This window comes from Cetorhinus maximus, chromosome 7 (assembly GCF_964194155.1).
Source record: "Cetorhinus maximus chromosome 7, sCetMax3.hap1.1, whole genome shotgun sequence".
Taxonomy (NCBI): domain Eukaryota; kingdom Metazoa; phylum Chordata; class Chondrichthyes; order Lamniformes; family Cetorhinidae; genus Cetorhinus; species Cetorhinus maximus.
The window spans coordinates 103,691,412-103,718,964 of NC_135885.1; positions in this window are offsets into that span (position 1 = coordinate 103,691,412).

The window sequence follows — 27,553 nt, forward strand, 5'->3', positions numbered from 1 at the left end:
TCCAGCAGTGAGTCTGAGGATGAGCACACACAGGGAAATGCTGAGGGGGCAGACACTGACCCGGGCATATTGCAGGGAGTCAGGGACACCCGGGAGGCTTTAATCCAACAAACCTTCAGCCAGCTCACCACAGATGGACCTCCAGGACAAGCCTGGGCTGTAGGCTCCATATTCGATACCTATGTGCCAAATCTTCCAGGTTAGGAACAGTAACTAAGGTCCTTGTTAATAAAGCTGAATGTCCCACAAAGCACTCCTAACATTTTTGGAAACCATCCTCATGCAAAAGAAAAGAGGCACCCTCAGCCATGGTCACATGTCTGAATTTAATATCACAAGCAAAGCAACTTAATGAAACAAAATGACAAAGGTTTTCCAATTCAAAGCCAATCATCTCGGGCCAACACAAAAGCACCAGTGATAAACCCGTGGTGTGCCTAAGGTGCCTTGTGTTTTTGTTTCTGGGTGCTACGTCTAGGTGCTGCCCCATCGCTCGGAGTGGCATCTGAGACAGCCTGCTGACTCTGCTGTCCTGTTGGCCTCGATGACCTTGGCGGTCATCGTCTGGCCTGTGGAGCCTGTGCTGGCCCCATCTGGGAGGGATCTGCCAGTTTCACAGCTGGCATCTCCCCAGTCGTTGCAGCCTCACCCGATGCTATGGTCACTGGGAGAGGGGCGGAGGAGCTGCTGCTCTCATCTGGAGCGGCCTGAGAGGAGCTCGCAGAGACGACAGGCAGCTGCTGCACCGATGTGAGGTCACTTCGGACCTCCCTGCTCACCATGGATGGATGGGCACCGAGCTGGGAAACTTGGTGCCCAGACCATCTTCCACACTGGCACTGACCAGCTAAGGTCAATGCCGATGTGAGGCCTTGCTGGTCAGAGCGCATCCCCAGGAAGACCTGACAGGTCTCCTGGAGGACCCTCTTCAAGAGAGTTGCCATTCTCTCCATGGAGGACGCACGGTGCTTGGACATGTGGCTGATTGCTTTGGCAATCGTCCGTGTAGACTCCTCCACCACGGAGACCAAGCCAAGCATAGCGTCATGTATCTCCCCCAGATGCTCCCGCACAACCGGCCGCATTTCATGTCCGCTGCATTGCGGACGACTCCATAGGCATATCATCAGGCACTGACTGAGCATGTGCCTGGTCCCCTGCAGCCCTCCGACTGCTGGCGCCATGGGCGCTCTCTGTCTCTGCCAGCTCCTCCAGCAACTGTGAAATTCCCTCGCCGCTGTGCCCCGGGACACCTGCCGATGTTCTAACTCCCACCGCGGTGCTAATATCTGCGCTGGTGCCTGCCTGGCAGGGATGGTGTGACGCTGGTGAGACTTCAGGGCCCTCACTGTGAGAGGGGGCCTCTGCTGCTCCATTGGTGCTGAAAGGAAGAACAAGAACATTGGATCAGTTAACGTGGAGACAATGTCAATGTGCATCCCCTGTCCCCTGGATCATTATGTGCTCATCCATCCATAAGCAACGGTCAAGCCATGTTGCAAAATTAAATCACTTAACATTCAGCCATGCCATGGTTGTTGGGAGAAGAATGCTGACCTCCCTGCTGGGCAAACATACCTGGCTGTGGCACCTCAGCCTCCCCAACACCAGTGGACCTGGGTGCATGGCACCTCTCCAACTCCAGGGCCTCCTGCTCAAAGCAGCTGAGAATGGCTAATTGGCCACCACCAGTCCTCCCACACTCTGCCGCATTATGAGCATTCTTCTCCTGAAAATGAGAGAAGGGCATTGATTAGTGCAAATTGTACACAGACTCCCTTTGCGCACGGCCCACCCCAACCAGAGTGGGATACATGAGGGCTCCAGAGGCTCCTCACCCCGCTGCTGCCGAACACTCACACAAAGATGCTGGGCCTGTGCTGCACCACCCCACCCCTTGGCCAAATGCTGCCTACATCACATTAGGCACCACACGGTATATCCTTCCATAGCAAGGAGGTGCAAGCACGTGGAGCACAGAGGGAAGCAGATGGTTCATTGCTACACCACCTTGAAGCTCCCCTCCCAGCATGTCATCACCCTGACTTGGACATGTCCTGCAGTTCAAGCACTGCGCCTGGGTGCTGCTCCTCCAGGTTGCCCCAAAACACTCATGTGGGTCTCAGTGTACCATAAGTTGCAGTCACAGAACCCATCTCTTCACCAGCCTCTCAGGCCGACCTCAGCATGGGCAATATCTGCTGGCCCACCCAGCAAAGGACACATGCCGTCAATGATTCAATGCAGTCACTGCACTCAGACTTGGGGGGCGGGGGGTGGGGGGGGGGGGTGGGGGGGCAGCAGGGGGCAGCAGGGAGGAAAGCCAATCTGCTAGGTTAAGTGCCCAATGCCAACATGGTACTCACCCTTCCAGAGCACAACAAGTTGTTGAAGCGCTTGTGGCACTGGATCCAGGTGGGCCACACCACGTCGCGGGAGCTCACCACCTCCACCACCTCCTCCCAGGCACATTTCGTCATGTGGGGGGGTCTCCTCCTCCTGTCCTGGGGAACCAGCATCTCCAGCCATGCTGCCACCTCCTCAAGGAGGGCAGCAAGGCAGCCATTGGAAAATCGAGGGGCACACTTGCCCCCTGCCCTACTCTCCAGCCTGGCCTGCTCAGATGGCCTATTTTCTGGCCTGGCCTGCTCCGATGGCCTACCCTCCAGACTTGCATAGCCTCCATTGCCCCTTTGCAGAGCCCTTCTCCCAGCCATTGCGAACAGCCTTTCCAAGGCTGCCAGTCCTTCCTTTATACAGGCCGTCGGGTCACCATTGGACCTAGCGGGCTGAGCGCACCCACCTCCGCCCGCCCACTCCCGCTATATATGCCCGCCAGTATGGGGGATCAGTCTGCAACTTTACCCCTTATTGTAGTAGCTGGGGCAGGCCCCTGTTTAACTGGTCACAACTGGCTTAAAAAGATTAAATTGCAATGGGCCGAGATTTTTCAAATCAGAACGAAAAACTTGCAGGAATTGTTACAAAAGTACGCTTCCATTTTCAGTGACAAGCTAGGAAGGAATCGTGGGCTACAAGCCAAAATCCATGCAGACCGTAATACAAACCCCAGTTTTATCGGAGCCAGACCAGTCCCTTATGATCTACAGGACAAGGTCGAGACCAAGAAAAACAGGCTGGAAAAGTTGGGTATCTTACAACCGGTGCAATTTTCCAAGTGGGCGGCACCCATAGTACCCGTACTGAAGCCAGGCCAAAGTGGTGACCATAAGTTAACTGTAAACAGAGTGGCCAAAGTTGTTAGACACCTGATACTGAAGATTGATGAATTATATTCGAAATTGGCAGGGGGCAGCACATATTCAGAACTCAGCAAGAGCCACGAAGAAGGTTGTAGGGAATTTGTGGCCATCAATACTCATTGAGGATTGTCTCAATATACTCGACTACCCCTTGGGATCTTATCGGCATGTGCTATTTTCCAGTGTACCATGAAAATCTTCTTCAGGGACAGCCCCATGTCATTGTTTATCTGGATGATGTCTTAGTCACTAGACTAACTGATGAAAAACACTTGGCTAATTTGGAGGAGGTGCTGAAATGCTTCTCACAAGCGGGGGTGCACTTGAAGTGAGAAAAATGTCTTTTCCAAGCCAAAAAGGTAGTTTACTTGGGCCATAAGGTTGACGCACAGGACCTGCATCCCGTGGAAGAAAAGGTCAAGGCTATTCGTGAGGCACCTGCACCAAAGAACACTATAGAACTGAAGGATTTCTTAGGATTGATAAACTACTATGGGTGAGTTCTCCCAAATCTATCAATCGTTATACGCATTGCTTAAGAAAAACCATACATGGATTTGGCAAGATCCGCACCAGGATGCGTTTCTGAAGTTAAAGCAATTGTTAAGATCATCGGCCCTACTGGTCCACTTTGACCCAAAGAATTGATTTTAACTTGCGACACATCCCCATAGGGAGTAGGGGCTGTACTTTCACATCGGATGGCAGATGGCTCTGAATGACTCATTGGTTATACATCTTGCACGCTCAGTGCTGCAGAGTGATGATATTCTCAAATTGAGAATTGTCTGTTGTGTTTGGTGTTTGTAAATTCCATAAATACCTCCACAGTCGCCATTTTCACATTATATCTGACCACAAGCCTGTGCTGGGATTATTTGGAGAGGATAAGGCAATTCCCCCACCATCACACATGCTGACGCGCTGAGCCGCCTCCCCCTGCCAGGTAACATGAAGGCTCCAATCCCCCAGGAACTTGTCTTAGTGTGAATTTTTTTGGATTCCTCCCCTGCCGAGGCCAAACAAATCCGTTAGTGGGCAAGCTGAGATCCACTTTTATCTCACATCCGGGAGCAGGTCTTGAATGGATGGCCAGGTGAGCCAAAGTCTGTTGACATGAAGCCTTATTTCAATCGCAGATATGAGCTCACCTGCCAGGACAGCATATTGCTCTGGGGAGCAAGAGTTATCATGCCCCCGAGAGGGCGAAGGTATTACTGGCCAAATTACATGGCACTCACCCTGGCATTAGTAGGGTGAAAATGCTCGTGCACAGCTACTTGTGGTGGCCAGGGATGGACGCGGACATCGAAACCCACATCAAAAGTCGTCTTCAATGCCAGGAGGTACAAAAGCTACCCGCCTTAGCTCCATTGCACACCTGGGAATGGCTGGGCGGTCATGGGTGCGCCTCCACACCAACTACGTGGGCCCCTTCTTGGGCACGATGTTCCTTTTACTAATGGACGTCCACTCCAAGTGGATGGATATCTACAAATTTCAGTCACCCACATCTGCTGCCACCATAGACTGTTGGTGACAGAGTTTTGCAGTGCACGGGTTACCAGAGGTGCTCGTGTCAGACAACAGGACTGCATTTACCAATGGGGAATTCTACAGGTTTACAACCCTCAACAGAATAACTCATATCAAAACCTTGCCATACCACCCCGCCTCTAATGGTTTGGCTGAATGAGCAATCTAAACTTTTAATTCCTGGAAGAAAAAGCTGGATGGGGATTCCATTAGCACCAGATTGTCACGGTCCCTGTTCGCATACCGGATGATGCCACACATGACCACCAGTATTGGCCTGCTGAATTACCAATGAAGAGATGTCTCCGAACCCGACTAACTCATATCAGCCTGAATTTAGGGGGGGAAGGTGGAGAGGAGCCATGAGGCCCAGAAGGCTAGACATGATGGCCATAATCATGAAAGGAATCCCACGGTGGGAGACACAGTTCTCACAAAGAACTTTGGAGATGGGCGCAATTGGCTACTAGACGAAGTGAGTGCCATGACAGGACCTCTCCCTACAAGAGGTACATGGCAGAGGCAGAGAGGTACCTGACAGAGATAGAGTGGTACATGACAGAGAGGTATCTGACAGAGACAAAGAGGTACATGCACAGACAGAGAGGTACCTGACAGAGACAGAGAGGTACATGCAGAGACAGAGAGGTACATGACAGAGAGGTACCTGACAGACACACAGGTGCATGACAGACAGTTACCTGACAGAGGCTGAGAGGTACATGACATAGACAGAGAGATACATGGCAGAGGGTTGCAGGACAGAGATCTAGAGAACAACATGAAGAAAAATAGAGTGGAGAAAAGTAGAGAGGAGAACAAGGGATTTAATTTCATCAATGGAGCTTTCATGATGGATTCATACTGCGGCGGTCCAACATTCCAAACTTACCTATTCCAGGAAACATAATTAAGGAATGCCTTGTAGGTGGCAAAGGATAATCTCTTCAAACTTGGCCAAGACACCTGTAAAGAACTCCATAATTGAGGCACAAAAGTAACACTAGAAAAGTCACATGACCACTAGATTTGTCACTAAGCAAGTCATCATCATGGTGAAAATGTGCTTCAGATGCGAGGGAAGTCTAGAGGCATCTTCAGCACTTGCCAGCCAGGGTCTCCAGGATCATATTTATGTGCTGCATTCTGCATAACATTACACAGTAGATGTTCTCATTGAGCATCTTCTGATAAGAATAATGAAGAGAAGGATAAGGATGTGGTTCACTTCCACCTCCAGTGCCACCACCACCATCACCATCTCTTTGCAAAAAATTGTCTATGAATGACACATTATTGCACATCTACTCAATCTACCATTTCATGTATTGATGTTGATCATGAAACAAGTAAAAGAGTGATTTGACACTCAGGATGCAATAATGGGTAAAATGTGGAAGTGGTGCTAATAAACAGATTTTCTGTACCTTTGGAAACTTAGCAACATAACATTTTGTCAAACATTTATATGCAATAACCTGGTGAAATACAGGTTCAGATTTCTGCTCTCAGGTCAGGTGCATAGAGATGGGAGAATTCCTGGCACCACAAACCCAACATTTTAAAACAGATTTTCAGTCGTGGGGACGGGCTGGATTAGAAATCAGTTTGAGTGACCGAAAAGAACTGAGGAGGAAACCAGGCACAGACTGGGGCTGAGAGGAATGCCTCCTCGTGCACTGTGTTGAAAGTTTAAAAGTAAAGATTAAGATATGAAACATGCCCCCAGCCTTCACTCCAGCCTTCACCCCTCACTCTCCTTTGCCCTCCATACACTCCCAATGCCCCTCCCATCCCAAACCATGCCCCTCCACCCACTCCCCATGTCCCTTTATAGCCCCTATGCCAACTTATGCCCCTCCACCCACCCCCATGGCCCCTCGTACACTCCATGCGAACCTATGGCCCTTTCCTCACCTCCACGGCCCTATAATAGGCCTTATGTCAACTCATGCCAACTCATGCCTTCAGTTACCACCCTATGTCCTTACACCTACCATGCCAACTCACTTAGTATCCACCATTGGCAGGCCTCAGGATCCATGTAGTGATAAGATAAAGTTCTATAAAATAAAGTTCTAAGTGTATATTGTAGACTTCACTTTATTGAAAATACACTGTCATTCATAAAAACCCACTTACTGCATTTAGATTCCTTCAACTAATAAAACCTTATAACAACAAATATTTTGTTAGTGGATAAGTATGAAATTATCTACTTTGGTAGAGAAAAAACAGAATAGCAGAGTATTATTTAAATGGTGATAGATTGGGAAATGTTGATGTACAGAGAGACCTGGGTGTCCTTGTATACCAGTCACTGAAAGCAAGCAGCAGGTGTAGCAAGCAGTTAGGAAGGCAAATGGTATGTTGGCCTTCATTGCAATAGGATTTGAATACAGGAGCAAGGATGTCCTACTGCAGCTGTACAGGGTCTTGGTGAGACCACATCTGGAATATTGTATGCAGTTTTGGTCTCCTTACCTAAGGAAGGATATACTTGCCATAGAGGGAGTGCCAATGAAGGTTCATCAGACTGATCCCTGAGATGGCAGGATTGTCATATAAGAAGAGATTGGGCTGACTAGGCCTGTATTCACTGGAGTTTAGAAGAATGAGAGGGGATCTCATTGAAACATGTACAATTTTGACAGGGCTGGACAGACTGGATGCGGAGATGATGTTTCCTTGGATGGGGGGGTCTAGAACAAATGGTCACAGTCTCAGGATACAGGGTAGGCCTTTTAGGACTGAGATAACGAGAGATTTCTTCACTCAGAGGGTGGTGAACCTGTGGAATTCTGTACCACAGAAGGCTGTGGAGGCCAAATTGCTGAATATATTTAAGAAGGAAGTAGATAGATTTCTGGACTCTAGAGGTGTCAAGTGGTATGGGGGGAGAAAGAGAATATGGCATCAAGATAAAGGATTAGCCATGATCATATTGAATGGCGAAGCAGGCTCGAAGGGCTGAATCACCTACTCCTGCTCTTATTTTCTATGTTTCATTCAAATGCACAAACCACTATAACATCAAACATTGGAATTTATAGTCCCACATTAAAAAGTCTTTAACCACTTGGCAGGCATCCTAGTGTGATAATGGATAGTTGTGAAATCATTCATGCATCACTAATCCGGTAATGGAAGTCTTATGTCAACAGAGTGAAATAGCAAGCAATACTTTTTTTAATACTCCAGCCATTTCTTTTCAAAATTTAAAGAACAGGCCTTTTAAATGCCTTGTCAGCTTGACAGCTCCCTTTTACAGGTGCTTCTGCCAGTTTTGACATCCCTTTAGCAGGTGTTTCTGGTTTGACATTAAATTTTGACAGATCTGTTGATGGTTCCAATAAGCTTGACAGTTGAGCTTGCATGAGAGTTTGCACATTTATGCCTAATTTTAACACTTCCAAAATGCATCTGACCTACCCCAAAGGGTATCTAACCTCCACCAAAGGGCAACCTCTCACAAAGATTTCCCAGGACTAGATCCAAAGGGGTACCTTACCTCTCCAAAGGAGTGTCCAAACAATTCCACCAAGTTTAGACCTGGTCTAATCTGCACAATTTGGGTTTCACACACCTGCCCTACCAAAATCCCACCTCAGTGGAAGCAACTGATGATTTAACTGCCTCCATAAACCTGGCATGTTCAAAACACAATCCATTGCCAATCACACCTTGCTCCCCACAAAAATGGGAAGTGCTGTGCTTAGGTGCAATTTTCAGGCATTCACGCTGTTTTCACCATGACGGAGAGCCTCTTTATCATAGTGAAAATCTGCACCACAATTTCTTTATCTTACACTTCTCACCAGTTCCAGGATAGAGGCAGATTGCAGGCAGCCTGGCTCTGACTGCTGATACGTTTTTCAATTATGAGCCTCTGGGTTTTGGAGTCCCTGAAGGCCTGGCCAATAATCTTCTCCACTTGCCCCTAAGCTGGGGAGAAATGGCCATCAGGAGACGAGGCAGCATATCTGGTACTGGCTGAGGGGTGCAGGGAGGATGACAATGGGTGAGAAGTGGAATCACGTTGAGCGGAGCTTCCACTTCCATGTTCCTTTTTTCCATGATCTCTCTCCAGCACCACATCAATCCTACCACTCTGCTGGAGAGCAGCTTAGTGAAAGTCAATGATGTGTTGTAAGGCCAACAATAAGGTATATGTCATCCTGTATATGGTGGCAGACAACTCACTGCTCATGACCTGCATAGACTCATTTGATAGCCATATTTGAAACTCCATGGAGGAAGCCATGGCAGATATTCTTATGATTCCCTGCAACACCAATACATGTGGAATACACACCTCCATCCTCTTCACTATTGTGGAAAGTGATGCTACAGATAGGGGAAGGGACATAAACTTAAAACCCCCAATTCCATTCCCCTTCTGTCTGAAATCACCGTGGTTGTTTTTGCAAATATAGATACGTTTGTTTCTAAACCCCATTTAGTGTCCGGTCAATTTAAAGAACCAGCAGCAGATTTTTGTGGGTTTAAAAATAAAGAAGATGATTTATTTACACACTCAACTCAAAAAAGTTTCAGCGCTACATCATTCACACACCACACACTGAAGAAATATATAATTAATGAAGACAGTGCACGTCTACAAATGTAAAACTAAACAAAGGTTTACAGCTTACATGTTTAACTGGTTGTAGGAGATCAGTTGATCTGGATCCAGTAAAGAGGAACTTTTTCCACTCCTGAATTGTAGCTTAGATGATTTCAGATAGCTGGAGTTGAATATCAGCATTATTGCAGGATTGTCTTGAAGAGATGGCTACTCAGCAGATCACAAATCAGTTCCTTGAGGCTTCCTTATCAGGAGGTCCAATTTCTTTACCAATGGACTTGGAGGTCCAATTTCCTTACCAATGGACTTGGAGTTTTGGAATTAGGCTTGGGGCATTTAAAGATTTTTGTAGCAGCTACTTGTCGTATTCTTCTGCAGTCTACTCCAGTCTCTATGGATCTTTAGATAAGACTTGTTATCCCAAGCCGGTTTTGATCACAAGACTAATACTGGCATCATCAAACCAGAATGAGCTGAGAGATCAAAGCTATCACAATAGGAAATAGATGGTGGTCTTTCACACCTAACTTGTGGATAACTGATATTTTCATCTTTCTTTTGTTAAGTCACAAACTTGGAGATATAAGGCTGGATTTTCATCTACAAGGGAGGCAGTAGGAGTTAGTAAAATTCCAAGCTCGGCCTGCCCACCTTAGGAGAAAATGCCCACAAAGGTGGGAACTTCATTGCCTCAGGGGTGGGTGTGGGCTGGAGTCAGGCCAGCTGACCAAGGAAGAAGTTTGGAGGCAGCCATGGGGGCTGCCAGGTATGGAGGCGGGCTGTTTAAAAGGCCTGCCTCAGTGCTGTCAGGCTTTATCCCAATTAAAATAAAAACAGAAGGGCCCTCCAGTCTTCACTGCTCACACTCCTTCAACCTCCAACTTATGTAACTATGATGCAATGTCACATGACTAAGAGACTGAGATCTAGTGGGAAGCAGAAGTACAATCTCATGTAGAGTACTGAGATGTATATAGATCTGTAAATAAACAAGAATGATTTTATGAATAACAGTCTATGATTGGATTCTTAAGGTAACAGGTAAACCCTAAAGGAACCTCATCAAGACTCCAAACCCAAGACAAAACACGGTGGCAGCGGACAAAGCATAAAGACCCATAAAAACATAAAGAGGCTTGACTGAGAGCTCAGTTGCGCCCCATAGAAAACATTGTTTGACAGCTCAGGATTTCTGATCTCTACTGTCAATTTCACAATGCTTGTTTACACAATGTTAAGTGGTTTCAAAGGTTTATGGTTTTGTTATTAATACTTTAAATGGCCTGGATGATTTACACTTTTATTAGCTTGCAGTGAAGTGATTTTTTTTCAACATAGGAGAACGTTATGAATTAATTATTTTTTTCAAAGCTTTTTTTCACATTCTGCTGCCACTACAGGGTTCATTGTTTCTAGACAATATATAGTGGGTTAATTGGCATGGGAGTGCCATAGCTAGGCATGGGGACATGAGGGACCATAGGGGGTGGATGCAAGGGTAGAAAATGGAATAGGGGGCATGAGAGGCCATGGAGGCTGAGTGGAAGGGCACAGCTTGGTTTAGGGGGCATGAGGAGGACCTTTTGAACTAACCTTTAAAAAGGCCCCCTCAAGTAGGCTAGGGTTCATGACTCCCCTGAGGGGCTGTGAACCATGACTTTCTAAAAACCTTGCCCGACTCCTTGCGGAGGAGTAGAACATGCCTTTGATCCACAAAGGAGCTGGCCAGGTCAGGAATGCTGGTTTAGGGGTTTGACAGGAATCAGCCTGCACCCTTTAAAGGCACTCCAGAATATCAGGCAGTGCAGGAATGGAGTCGGGAATCCCAAAATCAGGACCCACCTGTAGGAGGATGTATATAGTTGGGATAAAGACTTGAGGGGAGATGTAGTGTAAAGGGTTAACATCATGAGCACTTGATGCTGATGTAACTACTGATGTAACTACAATGCAATGTCACATGACTAAGAGACTGAGATCTGGTGGTAATCAGGAGTACAACCTTATGCAGAGCACTGAAATGTACATAGATCTGTAAATAAACAACACAGATTTTACGAATAGCAGTCTTTGGTAGCATTCTTAGGTTAACAAGAAAACCCTAATAAACCCCATCAAGATCCCGAACCATAGAGGAAACATGGCAGTAAACAGATTGTAAAGACCCAGCAAAACTCCAAGGGAAGACCGCAGACCTGAAAGACCTACAACCCTTGGGAAAAGGACAAGAAGAAACAAGATTGAAGACTCACTTGAAAATTGAGCATCACGTGTGCTACAGATCCAAGCAGACACACAGATCTGGAGTCCAGAGAGCAATGAGTACAGATCACAATCTACAAACCAAACTACTAAAGCAGCAACAGATCCAGAATGTTGGGAATGCTTTTACAAATAACAGTCTATTGTGGCATTCTTAGGTTAAAAGGCAAACCCTAAGGAAACCCCATCAATATTTCAAACTAAAGACAAAATACTGCCCAACATTTTTAAAGGGCTCTCGAGTCATGCGAACTCACTGAAAATCCAGGCCATAGAGCCTAGGAGTCCATTGACTCTGGATTGACTCGGTCCATTGACTAACAAATAAATCTCTAGGTGAAAACCCAACTAACTCTATAACTGGACCAATCAAAATGTGAGTATTGGTACTGATGTATGCTATACATTCTGTGATGATACACCCTCTGAAGGAATAAGGTCCTCTTTGGAACTATTGTCATGCAGCTCCACCAACTCTTGCTCTATGCTTGAAGACCCTGGAAGACAAAATAAAAACAATAAATTAATAATGGCAAAGTGACAATCTTGACAATAACAATATTCAGGCTTCTTGTAGTTCAGTCACTGATGAAATTTTGTCAATATGTGTTTCAGAGATATTTTAATGTTATCACCAGGCAGCTGTGCATTCCCAATCTCTCTATCCCTTATTGGGAGAGCCTGTAGGGGATGGTGGTGTCTGTCAGCTTCACCTCTGACTTCTAAGTGGTTCGAATCACTCCCACTCCCTGGGTTCTAGACCTTGGACTTATTTGGGGGTTGTGACAAAGTGCAGCAGACAACTGGTTTTGGTGCAAGAGAAAAAAAAAAACTGGGTTTATTGAAGTCACAAATGAACTTATAACATTAGGATTATACTGAGATTTTACAGGCTTACAAAGTACACTTAGTTAAGAATGGGCATAACGAGGGAAAATCACCCTACTAATCTCCTTACCCTTGCCCCACCCCCAAAACCTAACTAAATTGAACTAGGAGAGGTCAGGGATCAGGCTCACCAACCAGGGTTCCTTGGCAGTTCGAAAGCCAGCCAGGTAAGCCATTTGCAGTTTTGGGGTACACTCTTTGTGTCCTCTGGGGACCGCCGTCCCCATGTGGTCCTGGTCTGTGGAATCTGCGAAGGTTCTTCAGTTAGGTGGAGGGCGCAGTTGTGGGTGGTCAATTTTCATCGAGGGCTGCGGTTGCGGCCTTGTTGTCTTCAGTTGAGCCTGCCACCCCGTGCCCCTTGCCTTTATGTGGCCTGTGGGCCTGCAAACCTCCAGATATCCTCCCTCCGCTTGGCTCAGCCACCTCTCCCTGCTTAAACTATGCTTCAACCGCTTCAAAACTGCTCACCCTCCTCCTTCGTAACTGATGATCCAGTTATACTATTTTTCGAATTTCTTATCTGATCAAGGTTAGTTCTTCGTCTGATTTTGGTGAGCTTCTTCAGGTGATTGTTGTCTCATTTTTAATGGGCTCGCATGATGTTTATCGTTGTCTTCTTGTCCCCGTAACTAGTCTTGAACTGAAAGCCATTGTATATGTGGAGTATTGATAGGTTTGGATAAGTGCATTGATTGCAAGATTTTGATGGGCTTTAGTTTCGTGTAAGATGAAGTCTTTCTCTGGGTTGATTGTTTTAAAGGGAAGAATACGTATACCTGCCTACTCCTCACAATTTGATTTCTGTATTGGTTCTTTCAATAGTAGACTTCAAAGGGTGAACATCACATCCGCTCTGTGGTTTGGATACAAAAACTTCTGAAGTAAAAAATTAATGATTCAATTAGTCAAAATTGGGGAATCAAACCCACTAACTTTACTTCCACGTTTCATACACACAAGCCCACCCAGCACTCCTGCCCCATTCCCCAAGGTTGTCTTGGAGCCCATCTTTGTAATAATATCGGGGTGACGGTCTGCCAAGAGAATACATCAGAAATTTATGTGAATAGACAGAAAGGCACAAACATTACACACTAACATTTTTGATATGGACTCCCGAATGGGTGAAGCTCCCTGCTTGGAAAATCACACCATAAAATTATCCCTTAGGCTCCAAAAGTGAGTGAGAATGTATTTTATTTCCCACCAATGATAAATCTTTACGATGGTGAGCACACAAACCATGTGGAAAATCACTCCATTACCTAACCGGGGGTTAACAAGAACATTTCAAGCTGCTGCAGCAGTAGAGGCTTAACTTTTCAACTTTACACTGCCAACAGGAGCCTTAACAACCCAAAGCACATATTAACAAATTGTGAATTATTGAAATGCATTTCTGATGGGCAGTACACCTCATTGGCAATGTAACTGCAGGAATTTATTCCTGACATGATGAGTCGCCATTACGGCAGAAGTCAGTCAAAAATTCAAATTTGTGATTGTGCTTCTTGAAGAACTGCTGAATCCTTAATAATTAGATTTGGCAGTCCATTGATTTTCACATAAAACCAGCTTATTTCAGTTTATGCAGTGTTTTAAAAATGCTGCCCAAAAGTCCAGTTAAATGGCAATTGAGCAAGTTCACTGGAAAAATGCAAAAGACTGAGGCCAGAATCATGGGGATTTTTCTCTTTTCATTCAGAGAAATCATGGATTATTTTCAGTATGATCATAGAGGCTGATTATACCTCAATAACCATAGGTGACTTTAATCTACATGTTGATTGAACAAATCAGATACGCAAAGGTAGCCTGGAAAATGATTTCATAGAGTGTATCTGGGACAAGTTCTTAGAGCAGTACATCCTGGAGCCAACCAGGGAGCAGGCTATTCTAGACCTGGTAATGTGCAATGAATCAGGATGAATCAACAACCTCATGGTAAAGGAACCTTGAGGTGGCAGTGATCATGATATGATTTCATGCTGAGTTTGAAGGTGAAAGGCATAAACCTAAGACTAGTGTTTTAAACCTAAATAAAGGTAAGCATAAGAGTATGAAGCCAGAGCTGGCTAAAGCTAACTGGGAAACTAGGTTAAAAGGTAAGACAGTAGAGGTGCAGTGGTAGACTTTTAACAAGATATTTAATAACTCTCAGCAAAGACTCATCCCAGTGAGAAGGAAAGACACTTTGAGAAGGATGCTTCATACATGGCTAAATGAGGAAGTTAAGGATTGTATCAAATTGAAAGAAACACTGCAAATCTGCAATGATTAGTGGTAGGGCAGAAGATTTGACAGATTTTAAGAACTAGCAAAAAATAACTAAACAAAAATATAGAGGGACAATGTAGTGTACGAGGGAAAGCTAGCTAGTAAAATAAACAGATAGTAAGATTTTCTGAACATATGTAAAGAGGTAACATATTAGCATGGATTAGGGATTGGTTAGCTAACAGGAAGCACAGAGTAGGGTTAAATGGGTATTTTTCAAGTTGGCAAGCTGTAACGAGTGGAGTGCCACAGAGATAAGCACTGGGGCTTGAACTATTTATAATCTTTTTCAATGACTTGGATGAAAGAACTAAATATATGGTAGCTAAACTTGCCGATGACATCAACATAGGTAGAAAGTAAGTTGTGAAGTGGAGGTAAAGAGTCTGCAAAGATAGGTTAAGTGAATGGGCAAAAATTTGGCAGATGGAATATAATGTCAAAAAATATTAACTTGTCCACTTTGGCAGAAAGTATAGAAAAGCAATATACTATTTAAGTGGAGAAAGATTGCAAAACTCAGAAGTACAGAGGGATCTGGTGTCCTGGTACAAGTATCAGCAGAAGTTATAGAATAGAATGTTTATAGCACAGAAAATGAACATTTGGCCCATCTTGTCTGTGCTGGCTCTGCGAAGCTCAAATGCTGTGTATCAAGTCTCATTTGTGCTTAAAGTAACTGTTACCAATACGGATTCAGGTTCAAACCATTGAATAGACAGACTTCAAACCATCTCACAGTTAGTGTGCAGGTACAGCGATTAGGAAGGCAAATGGAATGTTGGTGCTTATTGCAAGAGCAATGGAATATAAAAGTAGAAACGTTTTAGTAAGCTGCACAGGACCTTGCTAAGACCGCATCTGGAGAACTGTATACAATTTTGTTTCATTAGTTAAAGAATGGTATAATTGCATTAGAAGCAGTTCAGAACACTCGATTCATTCCTGGGATGAGGGGCTTATCTTATGAAGAAAGGTTCAACAGGTTGGGCTTATACCCATGAGAGATCATATTGAAATATGTAAGACCTGGAGGGCACTTAATAGGGTGGATACTGGGAAGATGTTCCCTCTTGTGGCGGAGACTAGAACTAGGAGGCACAGTTTAAAAAAAGATATCTCCTTTTTAAGGAGGGGGTTAGGAGTTTTTTTTCTCTCATAGGGTAGTTAGTATGTGGAATTCTCTTCCCAGAAAGTAATGGAGGATGGGTCATTGAGTTTATTCAAGGCTGAGTTAGATAGATTTTTCGTAGACAAGTGAGTTAAGAGATATGGGGACAGAGAGTAAAGTAGAGTTGAGGCCACAATCAGAACTTATCAAACGGCAGGACAGGCTTGAAGGGCCATATGGCCTATTCCTGCTCCTAAGTCCTTTTTCTTATTCATTCATGGGATATGGGCATCGCTGGCTAAGCCAGCATTTATTGCCCAACCCTAATTGCCCTTGAGAAGGTGATGGTGAGCTGCCTTCTTGAACTGTTGCAGTCCATGTGGTGTAGGCACATCCACAGTGCTGTTAGGGAGAGAGTTCCAGGATTTTGGCCCAGCGACAGTGAAGGAACAGAGATATATTTCCAAGTCGGGATGGTGAATGTCTTGGAGGGGAACTTCCAGGAACTTCCATGTGTCTGCTGCCCTTGTCCTTCAGATGGTAGCGATCGTGGATTTGGAAGTTGCTGTCTGTGAAGCCTTGGTGAATTCCTGCAGAGCATCTTGTAGATGGTAGACACTGCTGCCACTGTGCGCTTGTGTTGGAGAGAGTGAATATTAATGGATGGGGTGGCAATCAAGTGGGCTGTTTTTTACTGGATGGTGTCATGCTTCTTGAGTGTTGTTGGAGCTGCACTCATCCAGGCAAGCGGGGTGTATTCCATCACACTCCTGACTTGTGCCTTGTAGATGGTGGACAGGCTTTGGGAAGTCAGGAGGTGAATTACTCGCTGCAGAATTCCCAGCCTCTGACCTGCTCTTGTAGCCACAGTATTTATATGGCTAGTCCAGATCTGTTTCTGAGGAGTCACAAATGGTGCTGAACATTGTGCAATCATCAGCGAACATCCCCACTTCTAACCTTATGATGGAAGGAAGGTCATTGATGAAGCAGCTGAAGATGGCTGGGCCTAGGACACTACCCTAAGGAACTCCAGCAGTGATATCCTGGAACTGAGACAACTGACCTCCAAAACCACAATCATCTTCCCTCGTGCTAGTGGAGTGTTTTTTCCCTGATTCCCATTGACTGGTTTGCTAGGGCTCCCTGATGCCACACTTGGTCAAATGCTGCCCTGATGTCAAGGGCAGTCATTCTCACCTCTTCACCTCTGGAGTTCTCTGCAGCGAGACCTGGTGTTCAGATCTTTTGTACACGTTTGAACCAAGGTTGTAATGAGGTCAGGAGCTGAGTGACCCTTTGGAACCCAAAATGAGGGTCAGTGAGCAGGTTATTGCTCAGCAAGTGCTGCTTGTTAGCATTGTTGATGACTCCTTCCATTACTTTACTGATGATGGAGCGTAGACTGATGGGGTGGTAATTGGCCAGTTTTGATTTTTCCTACTTTTTGTGCAGAGGACATATTATCCACATTGCTGGGTAGATGCCAGTGTTGTACCTGTACTGTACTTGGCTAGGCGTGCAGCAAGTTCTGGAGGGTAAGTCTTCAGTACTTTTGCCAGAATATTGTCAGGGCCCATAGCCTTTTGCAGTATCCAGTACCTTCATCTGTTTCTTGGTATCATGTGGAGTGAATCGAATTGACTGAAGACTTGCATCTGTGATGTTGCGGTCCTCTAGAGGAGGCCAAGACAAATCATCCATTCGGCACTTCTGACTGAATATTGTAGCAAATGCTTCAGCCTTATCTGGTGTGCTGGGCTCTTCCATCATTGAGGATGGGGATATTTGTGGGGCCTCCTCCTCCAGTGCGTTGTTTAATTGTCCACCACCATTCACAACTGGATGTGCCAGGACTATACAGCTTAGATCTGATCTGTTGGTTGTGGAATCACTTAGCTGTATCTATCACTTACTGCTTAAGCTGTTTGGCATGATAGTAGTTCTGTGTTGTAGCTTCACCAGGTTAACACCTCATCTTTAGATATGCTAGGTGCTGCTCCTGGCATGTGCTCCTGCACCCTCATTGAATCAGGGTTGATTCTCCTAGCTTGGTGGTAATGGTAGAGTGGGAGATATACCAGGCCATGAGGTTACAGATTGTGTTTGAGTACAATTCTTCGGCTGCTGATGGCCCACAGCACTCATTGATGCTCAACCTTGAGTTGCTAGATCTGTTCAAAATCTACTCCATTTAACATAGTGGTAGTGCCACACAACACAATGGCGGGCACCCTCAATGTGAAGATGGGACTTTGTCTCCACAAGAACTGTGCGGTGGTCACTCCTATCGATACTGTCATGGACAGATGTGTCTGCGGTAGGCAGGTTGGTGAGGGTGAGGTAAAGTATGTTTTTGCCTCTTGTTGGTTCCCTCACTACCTGCCACAGACCCAGTCTACCAGATATGTCATTTAGGACTCAGCCAGTTCAGTCTGTTGTGGTGCTACCGAGCCACTCTTGGTGATGAACATTGAAGTCACCCACCAGAGTAAATTTGGTGCCCTTGCCACCCTCAGTGCTTCCTCCAAGTGGTGTTCAACATGTTGGAGTACTGATTCATCAGCTGACGGACGTGGGGTGGGCTGGGGCAATTATGTGGTTATCAGCAGGAGGTTTCCTTGCCCATGTTTGAGATTCATGCGGCCCAGGGTTGATGTTGAGGACTCTCAGGGCAACTCCCTCCCGATTGTATACCATTGTGCTGCCACCTCTGCTGTGTCTGTCCTGATATGATTCCCTGAGCATAACTATGTCAGACTGTCGCTTGACAAGTCTGTGAGACAGCTGCTGTCCCAATTTTGGCACAAGTCCCCAGATATTTTTAAGGAGGACTTTGCAGGGTTGACAGGGCTGAGTATGCCATTGTCATGTCCATTGCCTAGGTCACCGCCGGGTGCTCCATCTGGTTTCATTCATTATTGATTTTCTAGCATTTGATACAACTGAGTGGTTAGCTATGGGTCTAGAGTCACATGTAGGCCAGACCAGGTAAGGGTGACAGCTTTCCTTCCCTAAAGGGCATGAGTGGACCAGATGGGTTTTTACAGCACTCATTTCATGGTCATTGGATTTTTAACTACAGATTTTTAATGAATTCAAATTCCACTTTCTGCCATGTTGGGTTTCAAACCCATGTCCCCAGATCATTACCTTGGGCAGAATTTTGCCCTTGGTAGGCGTGCAGGCCCCATTGGCTCAGCGGTGGGTGGGCAACCGATCGCCGCCGCCATTTTGAGCGGGTGGGCCGCCTGACAGGATGCGCTATGCGCTTCCTGTGTGGGGGGAGGAGGGTAGAGACTCCCCAACTGTTAGAGTGTGCTCTTTTGTGCATGCGCGCGAAAGAGTGCTCGTCTCCCTGAGACTAAGTGCTGCCTCAGGGAGATCGCTGACAATTTTTGAAAGTTGAAAAATAGAAAAATAAAAAAATTATTAACATGTACCACTCATGTGACAATGTCACACGAGATGGGACATGTTAATAAATATCACATAAACGTTTTTAAACTTTTTTAAAACAGACACGAAACCTCATCCCGCCGGTGGATGAGGTTTCATGTTTTTTCAGAAGCCCGCTGGGGCTCCTGGCCTGCCCACCAACCTTAAGGTGGGAGACCCCCAACGTCATCCCGCATCATTTTTGGGTTGGCAAGCGGGCCCCGCCCCCAGCTCGCCGACAGAAAAATTCTGCCCCTTGTGTCCCTGGATTACTAGTCCAGTGACCATACCACTACACCACTGCCACCCCTATGTTCCTATATTCCTATGTTCTTCTCTTCTCCCCCAATTCTTTCTCATTGCTGATATCAACACTTACCAAATCATACTGACAGAATTTTCCACTTGGTTGTGTTTTTTTTTCTGTGCAATTCACCTGAAATTAGAATCATAGAATGGATAGTGCACAGATGGAGGCCATTGGGCCTGTTGAGCCCATGGAAGCTCTCTGTAAGAGTAATTACTAGGCAGAAACTTGCACAAAAGAGCACAGAATTTTAAGTGCAAATTACATTCAATGTATTTGGAGTTTCTGCAATCTTTTGCAGTAGTGTAAAAAAAAATTGTGCCACTAGCAAGCCCCATCAACAAAACTGGTCATGCACTTAGAGAGATTCAGACTATTGGGATTTTGCTTGAATTACTCTAATTTATGGACCTGCCATCAAATGAAGCTGGTTCTTTTGGGTGTAAAGACACTAAGAGGAACGTTTTAGAAGCTTTTGAAAGTAATTTTTAAATTTACTTTGTAACTGACTCCACTGTATTAACATAACTAGGGAATAGTTCTGTATATCTTTTAAAATTCATTTCAGGAATTTAAAATTGACACTATGATTAAAAATGTTTTTTTGATAGAACCATTTTCAGCCGTATTAGTTAAACAGCACCAAGGTGCCACTCACACAAATATATATGACAGGTCACTCTTAAATATAACAAATAATACCTTAATAAAGCATTTTAAAAAAAATTATACTTTAAGCATTGCTTGATTGTACTAAGTCATAGCTGATTTTGCATTTGACAATTTACGAATGTGCTTGAATAGAAACTTGGGAGAAGAAAAGGAAAACTCTACACAACTCACTCTTTCTTCAAGTTTGCTACGCACAGAGCTGGGTGAGGGAGAGCCAACAGCAGCAGTGAGGAGTGATTTGCGAAGTGAATCAAAACATTGACCCAGCCCTCAAGGTAACAGTTATTTTGTGATATCAAGTTCTTGCATCATCAGAAATTTTACCTAGACAAGGACACGCTGGTGCTGCAAATGTTCGGATACTAGAAAATTTAAAGCAGAAAATCCACAAAGCCATGAATTGGATACGCTGATCTATACATCCAATCCACCCACCTATCGAGCAAAGCATGCTAACTCACAAGACTGTTGCCAAGTACTTTAAAGTAGCAATGATATTTTCTATTTCTCTGATCTTTTCCTTCCACTTATTTTGTGCACCAGAAAGATGCCAGTCAACTTTGAGGCCTTTGTCAATGCCATTATGTGTCTCGTTTTAGGAATTGCATGAAAGCAATCCAGGGTGATTTCTTTTTTTTCTCATGGGGAACTATCAGTCCTTGTATTAGTTGCACATTCTTGAAGGAATCAAGAGTACAAACTCACATTGCACAATTCATTACATATGTCACGTACATTTCCATGCCTGGTGCAGAGCCTTGCTAAATGGGAGCATGGATCAGAAAATCAGGCATTGAGATCAGCTGGAGAAAGAGGAGCATGACAAATCAGATCTGCTGACTTCTGCATCCAATTCTTTAACCTGTGCTCCAAGATGGGAGTCAGATAATACTTGCCTCAGTGCATTGAGCTGCATAATAGTCAAATACATTTGTAGCTTTTTTTGGACCAGTGATACTAGGGGCAGAGGAGATGAAGGACTGAAAAATAGGCAAAACCTCTCTTAAAAAATCTAAGACCAATGATCCAGAATCTAGAAGTGCCAAATATAATAATGTTCTCCTTGGGCAATTGTTATTTATTCCTTGTTAACTTAGCTTGAATTTTCAATCTGCAATCTGCCATCTAGACAGACAAGACCTTTTACCTCTTCAATTTTATTTTCTGTCACGTTGAGTGCACCAGCTTTTAGCCGTAACAACAACTGAGGGACAAATCCAACTAGAGACCGTAATCAAAATGACAAATAAAAGTTTGGATTGAAAAAAATGTTAGCAGAAAAAAAGACCATCAAACTGTCAAGATCATTTATTTTCCAATTTAAACTAAACTAGTTTCACCTTCTGTTGCATATGAATGAATGCTCAGTTCATGGAATTCCTAACTCATGATTTCACATACTATTTGCATATGAATTAATGAAGTTCAACCACTCATCATTAATTTTACCATGGAGCATTTCTGTCTTGATTAAGAAGAAATCTCAAAGTGAAACCTGGTAATGAGTGGAAGTGACATTGCTGCTTCTGTGGTCAACACCACAGCAGTAATGGAGAGGCAAACAGGAATTAACAACCCTTATTCAGATTGTTACAATACTTATTTAATTCAGTCGATGCCAGCTTTGAGAGGTCAATAGACAATGGCGTCCATTGACTGCTGTCTCTCCAAAAGTGACAGACACCAAGAACACAGTTCATTTTGAGGGTGACAACAGCAGAATTGAGAATTAACTGCTAGGAATAGAAACATAATTACAGCCAAGACTCAAGATGCACTGCCGTGAGCAAAATAATATTTTTGAAGCTTGAAAAAAGAGTCAAGCCTGAGATTTATTACATAAAGCAATCATGCCTAATCTAAAAAAAAATGCCCAGGAATGCGTGGCTAAGTGGTAGATTAGAGGAACACAGAACACTCTGTTAATTGCTATGATTGCATAAAATGATAGAGATCAAAAGTAAAGACTAACAATTACAAGCTGAATGACTGATAGCTGTGCACTTGCATCTACAGCTACAGGCACACACAGGCTTATGGTTCAATGACTTATACTGAGGTGCATCCTATTTTTAACTTACTTGTTTGCATTTTACAAATACATCCAGTTTTCCTTTTCCTTCTTTCTTGTTTATAATGACAGCTTGTTATGCCAAACCTCACAATGTAATAGCCTACCTCAATGCCACTGCGCAAAGCTTTAAATTTGGTTACATAAATTGCTCTGTGATACCCTCAGGAGTTTTGGAGGGACCTTGATAGACTCAGGCTGACATTCACAATGCAGACTCAGAAGAAAGTGGAGTATGAGTACCTGGGAATGGGGCTTGGTGGGGCTGGGTGGGGGGAAAGAGGTAGAATGGGGAATAGAGTTTCATGGGAGATTAAGGAATGAGGGACTCAGGGAAGTGTAGGGAATGGGAGTTTGGGACAGAGTGGGAAATGGGGACTCGGGGAGAATGGGGTTTAGGGGTTCGAGGGAGAGTGGAAATTGGGGACTCAGGAGGAAGTGCATAATGGGGTTTAGAGGGAAGAGTGAGGAATGGTGGCTCGGAGGACAGTGAGAGATGTGGGTGCAGGGAACAATGGGGAAAGGGGGCTGGGGGGTTGGGGAATGGGGTCAAGGGGGAAAGTGGGAATGGAAGCTTGGGCAAAGAGTGGGGAATGGTGCTCAGGGGAGAGTGAGAAATGGGCTCAGGTATGAGATTGGGTCAGTTAAAAGCAGCATCAACTAAGGAACTTCACTAGGCCTTGAGGAGAAATATGGATCTGATTTCAGAGTGAATATCACTGTGTTATATGATCACTAGCAGATATGGGTGGGATATTACTAACAGTTGCATTTGACTAACAGTGAGTTATTGCATTATATTTTGTTCCTCTTCAACCAGCTTGGTTTCCCCTCTTCTCCCAGTTACCCCTCTTTCCCACCTTCTGATTCCCCTCTTCCCCCGCTCAGATTTCCCTCTTCCTCTCCCTCAGTGTAGTAACTGTACTTATAGCCTCTCCTGCTGTCTGTCAGGGGTGACGTGATGTTCTGGGAGGCTCCGACCAATGAGCCCTGAGCGCGGGCAATCCAGTGTGGTGGGACTTCCTGAGAGTCCTGATCGAGCATGTAGCACCTAAAAAAGCTCTCTGCAATAAAGTTTATTTGTTTCTTGTTGAAACCTGTCCGCTCCATCAAGTCATTATACTCAGTTTCCCCTCTTTCCCTCCCTTGGGTTCCCTTCTTCTGCACGCTGATTTCTCTTTTTGCAAACCCTAGATTAACCTCTTCCCCAACCCGCTCACTGGTTTTTGCAACTTCTCACACAATAACAAGTAAAAATCCAAAATTACAAAAGATTGAAATGTACTAGCACCTTCTTGTGGCCATTTGTGTAGGTATATATATAAACCAAAACTGGAATAAACCTGTTCATTTGGGTACTAGAATTCCATGCGTACACATCAGTGTTTTTGCCCTGCCAAGATATCACAGTCTGGTAACGAGAGTGGGATTGTGGATTTCCCTAGCTGAACAAATTTGGGTTTGGGAAGCTTTCAGCAAATCAGCAGATAAACTGTGAGGTTATTTTTGCTGAGAAATAGGCTTAAAAATTTAGTCTTAGAATAAAGACTAATTTTACACATGGGTGGACTGACCTTTGAAGATGGCTGCATCAACAGGTATTATTGGGCAAGTGGGAGAGTATAAGCCATGACCTTTGGTGCCTAATTGAAGGGGCTAGAGATGTTTTTCACTGCTAATAATATCCTTGAAGTTCCTGATAATCCAGCTGTTTATCAGGCAGTGGGGAATGGAAAAGGATAATATTTTCGATGGAAGCAGGCCCAGAAGTTTATGGAAAACTCAAGAATTTGCTCACACCTATTAAGCCAACAGACATGCTGCTCTCAGACATTTTGTGTAAACTTGAGCAGCACTAAAATCCCAAGACACTGGAGATTGTAGAAAGCTATTGGTTTGGAACAAGGAACCAATTGCCCAGTGAGAACATTGGAGAGTTTATTGTGGCTTGAAAAAGCTGTCCAACTATAGTAATTTTGGAGAATTTCAGGTGAGAGCATTTCAGAGCAATGTGCGTGGTTTAAAAAGCAAACACATTCACAGTAAGTTGCTGACATTGCCAAAGGTGACTTTCAAAATAACTTCCCAAACAGCATTATCCATGAGCATGGTGGAACGCGACTTGAGAGAAGTTAAAGTTAACAACTGCCAGTCGTCTGCTGAAGTAAATAAGCTGCAGCTGAGTAAGCCCAAGACCCCAATGACAGCAATTAGTAGTAGCAGTGATACTACAAATTCCTGTTACCAGCCTGCTTAGGTCAACATTGGGCACAGAATTGTCCATTTGTGAAGGCAGATTGCTACAGCTGCAAGTAGAAAGGCCATCTTGCCATGGCATGTCGGAAGAAGGTAAACAGAGAAAAGACTGGCTGGAGGAAATGGCTGTCACTGCATACAATTGTCGAACAACAGCAGGACGATGAAAGGGTTGTGTGTGACCCATACGATCTGAAGCACAAGGATGTCAAGTGGAAATTCGCAAGACACCACAGTCCAAGTAGTGTTGGATGGAGATCCAGTAAACATGGAAGTCAACATGGTGCATCAGTGCGTGATTCCTGAATCAGTGTATCGTGAAATGTTGAGTCAACATCAGCTGAGAGATCTCGCATAGAGTTGTGATGAAGAGTGAAAAGCTGGTCTTGTTAGGAAGAAACTGGTTAGCAGCACTTAAGTTAAATTGGAACAGCCTTTTTCACCTTGAAGCAAAATTGAAGTCAGGTGGTAGTATAAGAATATGTGGGGATTATAAGGTAACCGTATATCAGGTGCTAGAATGTAATCCACCCAACACTTTGCCAAATGTGGAAGATCTGTTCACAATGTTGCCGGGCGGCCAGATTTTTTCAAAGTTAAATGCAACAAATACCTATCTACAAGTTGAGTTAGATGATGTGTCTAAGCCATATTTGACCGTTAATACCTACATGGGTCTATTTCTGTTTCATAGGCTGCCATTTAGTGTTTCTTCAGCTCCCAGAATTTTTCAAGGGCTGATTAACTAAATTTTGCAAAGCATTCAGCTATTTGGATGACATATTTATTTCAGCTCCAAACAAGCAGACCTGTGATAACAGCCTGAAATAGATGTTCCAGTGTTTGGAAAAGCATTGAGTTCAGGCAAAGGCACACAAATGCGAAATGTTTCAAAATTCTGTAGAGCACTCGGGTCACAGAGTAGACAAAGACATCCTACCAAGAGTGAGGTTCAAGCAGTAAGAAATGCATCACACCCTCAGAATGTCTCTGAGCTCAGATCTCTTTTGGGCCTAGTGAATTACTACAGTAAACCTTATTGCAGCCATTGAATGAGCTTTTGAAGAAGGGTGTTCCGTGGAATTGGACAAAAGAGTGTAATAAAGCATTCAAGTTGTGTAAAAGTCAACTGGTAGATTGTACAATAATTGTACATTACCATGTGATAACTCTCCATACAATTAGGTGCTCTCATATGTTGGGTAATGATGAGGAGAAACCAATTGTATTGGCCTCATGTACCCTCAGTGCCAGTGAGCAAGATTATGCTCAGATAGAACTTGAAGCATTTCTTTTGATTTTTGAAATGAGAAGATTTCATAAATACTTGTATGGTTGTAGTTTCATGATCAAAACTAAATATAAGCCACTGACAGCTATTTTGAATTCAAAGTCTCCAGTTCCAACTTTAGCTGCAGCCAAAATGATGAAATGGGTTTTGATTTTGTCTGCTTATCAGTACAACATTAAGTACAGAACATTGGAGGATCACTATTGTGCTGATGTGATGTCTAGATTACATCAGAAGTAAAGCCCAACAGGGAAGATGTTCCTAAGAAAGGATATCTTTACCTAAGCAAGGATATACATGCCAAAGAGGGAGTGCAGCAAGGATTCACCAGACTGATTCCTGGGAAGGCAACATCCTGTATGAGGAGAGAGTGGGCCGGCTAGGCCTGTATTCACTGGAGTTTAGAAGAATGAAAGGAGATCTCATTGAAACATGTAAAATTCTGACAGGGATGGACAGACTGGATGCAGGGATGATATTTCATCTGACTGGAGGGTCCAGAACAAGGGGTCACAGTCTCAGGATATGGGGTAGACCATTTAGGACTGAAATGAGGAGAAACTTCTTCACTCAGAGGTGGTGAACCTATGGAGTTCTCTACCACAGAAGGCTGTGGAGGCCAAGTCACTGAATATATTTAAGAAGTAAATAGATTTCTGGACTCTAAAGGCATCAAGGGGTATGGGGAGAGCACAGGAGTATGGCGTTGAATTAGAGCATCAGCCATGATCATATTGAATGGCGGAGCAGGCTCGAAGGGCTGAATGACCTACTCCTGCTCCTATTTTCTATGTTTTCTATGTTTCTATGTATTTTTCTTTTCATACATAGATGAGTTGCCAGTCACAACAAATGGAATTGGTAGAGCAACTCGCAGGGACCCTGTATTGGCACGGTATATGACTATATCGCAACTGTTTGACCAACACAGAAATCAGGCCATATTTTATGCATAAGGAGGAGATGTCAGTTAATAAAGGTTGCATTATGTGGGGATCCAGAGTTGTACTATTTGCAATATATATATAGGATAAACCAGTTTAGTTGGGTACTACAGCTCCATGTGTATGCACCAGTGTTTTGTCCTGCCAAGATGCTGCACCAACTTACACTAGAATATAAGTACAAGGAGCAGGTGTAAGCCATGTGGCCACTCAAGCCTGCCCCTCCATTCAATAAGATCATGGCTGATGTGACCTAGGCCTCGACTCCACTTTCCTGTATGTTCCCCATAACTCTTGACTCTATGGTTCAAGAATCTGTCTAACTCAGCCTTGAATATATTCAATGACTCAGCTCCACAATTCTCTGGAGTAGAGGATCCCAAAGATTCATGATCCTCTGAGAGAAGAAATTCTCTTTCCTCTCCATCTTAAATGGATGACCACTTATTCTAAACCATGACACCTAGTTCTAGACCCTCCCATGAGGGGAACCATCCTCTCAGCATCTACTCTGCCAAGGCCCCTCAGAATCTTATGTTTTAATAAGATCACCTCTCATTCTTCTAAGCTCCAAACCTGCTCAACGTTTCCTCCTAAGACAATCCCTTTATCCCAGGAATCAACCTGGTGAGCCTTCTTTACACCCCCA